Source organism: Coregonus clupeaformis, chromosome 5 (genome assembly GCF_020615455.1).
Source record: "Coregonus clupeaformis isolate EN_2021a chromosome 5, ASM2061545v1, whole genome shotgun sequence".
NCBI lineage: Eukaryota > Metazoa > Chordata > Actinopteri > Salmoniformes > Salmonidae > Coregonus > Coregonus clupeaformis.
The window spans coordinates 18,837,600-18,842,078 of record NC_059196.1 but is presented as its reverse complement, the minus strand read 5'-3'; positions in this window follow the sequence as shown (position 1 = coordinate 18,842,078).

The following is a 4,479-nucleotide window of genomic DNA, read 5'->3' as shown; positions in this document are numbered from 1 at the left end:
ATATTTAAGTCGCTTGTCTGATGCACGTTAATGATACACTATACAGTGAGGGAAAAAAGTATTTGATCCCCTGCTGATTTTGTACGTTTGCCCACTGACAAAAACATGATCAGTCTATAATTTTAATGGTTGGTTTATTTGAACAGTGAGAGACAGAATAAAAACAAAAAAAATCCAGAAAAACGCATGTCAAAAATGTTATATATTGATTTGCATTTTAATGAGGGAAATAAGTATTTGACCCCTCTGCAAAACATGACTTAGTACTTGGTGGCAAAACCCTTGTTGGCAATCACAGAGGTCAGATGTTTCTTGTAGTTGGCCACCAGGTTTGCACACATCTCAGGAGGGATTTTGTTCCACTCCTCTTTGCAGATCTTCTCCAAGTCATTAAGGTTTCGAGGCTGACGTTTGGCAACTCGAACCTTCAGCTCCCTCCACAGATTTTCTATGGGATTAAGGTCTGGAGACTGGCTAGGCCACTCCAGGACCTTAATGTCCTTCTTGAGCCACTCATTTGTTGCCTTGGCCGTGTGTTTTGGGTCATTGTCATGCTGGAATACCCATCCACGACCCATTTTCAATGCCTTGGCTGAGGGAAGGAGGTTCTCACCCAAGATTTGACAGTACATGGCCCCGTCCATCGTTACTTTGATGCGGTGAAGTTGTCCTGTCCCCTTAGCAGAAAAACACCCCCAAAGCATAATGTTTCCACCTCCATGTTTGACGGTGGGGATGGTGTTCTTGGGGTCATAGGCAGCATTCCTCCTCCTCCAAACACGGCGAGTTGAGTTGATGCCAAAGAGCTCGATTTTGGTCTCATCTGACCACAACACTTTCACCCAGTTCTCTGAATCATTCAGATGTTCATTGGCAAACTTCAGACAGCCCTGTATATGTGCTTTCTTGAGCAGGGGGACCTTGCGGGCGCTGCAGGATTTCAGTCTTTCACGGCGTAGTGTGTTACCAATTGTTTTCTTGGTGACTATGGTCCCAGCTGCCTTGATCATTGACAAGATCCTCCCGTGTAGTTCTGGGCTGATTCCTCACCGTTCTCATGATCATTGCAACTCCACGAGGTGAGATCTTGCATGGAGCCCCAGGCCGAGGGAGATTGACAGTTCTTTTGTGTTTCTTCCATTTGCGAATAATCGCACCAACTGTTGTCACCTTCTCACCAAGCTGCTTGGCGATGGTCTTGTAGCCCATTCCAGCCTTGTGTAGGTCTACAATCCTGTCCCTGACATCCTTGGAGAGCTCTTTGGTCTTGGCCATGGTTGAGAGTTTGGAATCTGATTTATTGATTGCTTCTGTGAACAGGTGTCTTTTATATAGGTAATACACTGAGATTAGGAGCACTCCCTTTAAGAGTGTGCTCCTAATCTCAGCTCGTTACCTGTATAAAAGACACCTGGGAGCCAGAAATCTTTTTGATTGCGAGGGGGTCAAATACTTATTTCCCTCATTAAAATGCAAATCAATTTATAACATTTTTGACATGCGTTTTTCTGGATTTTTTTTGTTTTTATTCTGTCTCTCACTGTTCAAATAAACCAACCATTAAAATTATAGACTGATCATTTCTTTGTCAGTGGGCAAACGTACAAAATCAGCAGGGGATCAAATACTTTTTTCCCTCACTGTATATACAAAACTATGTGGACACCCCTTCAAATTAGTGGATTCTACTATTTCAGCCACACCCGTTGCTGACGTGTATAAAATCGAGCACACAGCCATGCAATCTCCATAGACAAACATTGGCAGTAGAATGGCCTTACTGAAGAGCTCAGTGACTTTCAACTTCGCACTGTCATAGGATGCCACCTTTCCAACAAGGCAGTTTGTAAAATTTCTGTCCTGCTAGAGTTGCCCCGGTCAACTGTAAGTGCTGTTATTGTGAAGTGGAAACGTCTCGGAGCAACAATGGCTCAGCCGCGAAGTGGTAGGCTACCTGCCCGAATGCATAGTGCCAATTCTAAAGTTTGTAATCGCCCAACATCAGTGCCCGACCTCACTAATGCTATTGTGGCTGAATGGAAGCAAGTCCCCGCAGCAATGTTACAACATCTAGTGGAAAGCCTTCCCAGTAGAGTGGAGGCTGTTATAGTAGCAAAGGGGGGACCAACTCCATATTAATGCCCATGATTTTGGAATGAGATGTTCGACGAGCAGGTGTCCACATACTTTTGGTCATGTAGTGTAATTACATAGGTTTAGCTGTCCCAGACAGGTTTTTGAGATCGGAGACAAAATCCCCAAGTCGTTGCCTACGGGGGAACCGACGCTCATTTAATGTGAGCGGTTCAGAGACGCAATCTGAAGGCTACCGATTTCGTCTTTGAGCAGTCCCAGACGTCCCGATATTTTCAAACGTTTTGATGTTATCCGCACAAAATCTGCAATGCTCTTGTAGTGAGATGTGCAATGACAAGATTTGAGAACGGTGGTTAGCAATCGCCAATGAGAGGTCGGCAATAGCCAATGAGAGGTCGCCAGAGAAGAAGCCAGTGAGATGATGACGTTGCATCACCCCGAATGTGTAGACTCTCGAGCAGGAGCGATGACTACTACTAGTATGCGTTTGTACTTGCCTGCTACGAGTATGCGTTTGTACTTGCCTATAACCAAAGCGTCAAATCGTTACAACTCTGAAGTTCACAAGCAATGTTATTCAATTCAAAATGTTGGCTAGATATTTCCAACTCTGTATGGCAAGCGTGAATGTCTGACGGAAAACGGTTATGAGGTTGCTTTGAGCCACAGCTCATTGTAGCTACGTTAAATCTACTCACATCATTATTTTCATGAGACAGCGTGGTATCGAGAATCCTCGCGACCAAGTGAAGAATCTTGTAGTGTGTGACCCCCGTCTGTGTCACATCGTTTAGTGTTGGCAAGACAAAAAAATATCTACAGGAGTTACTGGTACCGAGTCAATGTGCGGGTGTACAGGTAGGGGTAAAGGTACATGTAGCTAGGGGTAAAGTGACTATGCATACATAATAAACAGCGAGTAGCAGCTGCTTGGTCAATACAAATAATCCGGGTAGCCAATTCATTAATTGTTCAGCAGTCTTATGGCTTGGGGGTAGATTCTGTTAAGGAACCTTTTGGACCTAGACTTGGCGCTCCGGTACCGGTAGCAGAGAGAACAGTCTATGACTTGGATGGCTGGATGGAGTCTTTGACCATTTTAGGGGCCTTCCTCTGACACCGCCTAGTATAGAGGTCCTGGATGGCAGGAAGCTTGGCCCCAGTGATGTACTGGGCCGTACGTACTACCCTCTGTCGCGCCTTACGGTCGGATAACAAGCAGTTGCCATACCAGGCGGTGAAGCAACCGGTCAGGATGCTCTCGATGGTGCAGCTGTAGAAATGTTTGAGGATCTGAGGGGGAATAGGCGTTGTCGTGCCCTCTTTACGACTGTCTTGGTGTGATTGGACCACGGTAGTTTGTTGGTGATGTGGACAGAAAGGAACTTGAAGCTCTCGAACCGCTCCACTACAGCCCTGTCGATGTGAATAGGTCGTGTTCGGCCCTCCTTTTCCTGTAGTCCACAATCAGCTCCTTTTTCTTGCTCACGTTGAGGGAGAGGTTGTTGTCCTGTCACCACACTGCCAGGTCTCTGACCTCCTCCCTATAGGCTGTCGGTGATCAGGCCTACCACCGTCGTCAGCAAACTTAATGATGGTGTTGGAGTCGTGCTTGGCCACTCATTTGTAGGTGAACAGGGAGTACAGGAGGGGACTAAGCACACACCCCCTGAGGGGCCCCCGTGTTGAGGATCAGTGTGGCAGATGTGTTGTTGCCTACCCTCACCACCTGGGGGTGGCACATCAGGATGTCCAGGATCCAGTTGCAGAGGAAGATATTTGTTTGTCCCAGGGTCCTTAGCTTAGTAATGAGCTTTGTGGGCACTATGGTGTTGAACGCTGAGCTGTAGTCAATGAACAGCATTCTCACATAGGTGTTCCTTTTGTCCAGGTGGGAAAGGGCAGTGTGGAGTGCAATTGAGATTGTGTCATCTGTGGATCTGTTGGGGCGGTATGCGAATTGGAGTGGGTCTAGGGTTTCTGGGATGATGGTGTTGATATGCGCCATGACCAGCCTTTCAAAGCGCTTCATGGCTACAGATGTGAGTGCTATGGGGCAGTAGTCATTTAGGCAGGTTACCTTGGCGTTTTTTGGCCACAGGGACTATGGTGGCCTGCTTGAAACATGTAGGTATTACAGACTTGGTCAGGAAGATGTTGAATATGTCAGTGAAGACACTTGCCAGTTGGTCTGCGCATGCTCTGAGTACACGTCCTGGTAATCTGTCTGGCCCGCGGCCTTGTGAATGTTGACCTGTTTAAAGGTCTTACTCACATCGGCTACGGAGAGCGTGATAACACAGTCATCCAGAATAGCTGGTGCTCTCATGCATGCTTCAGTGTTGCTTGCCTCGATGCGAGCATAAAAGGCATTTAGCCCGT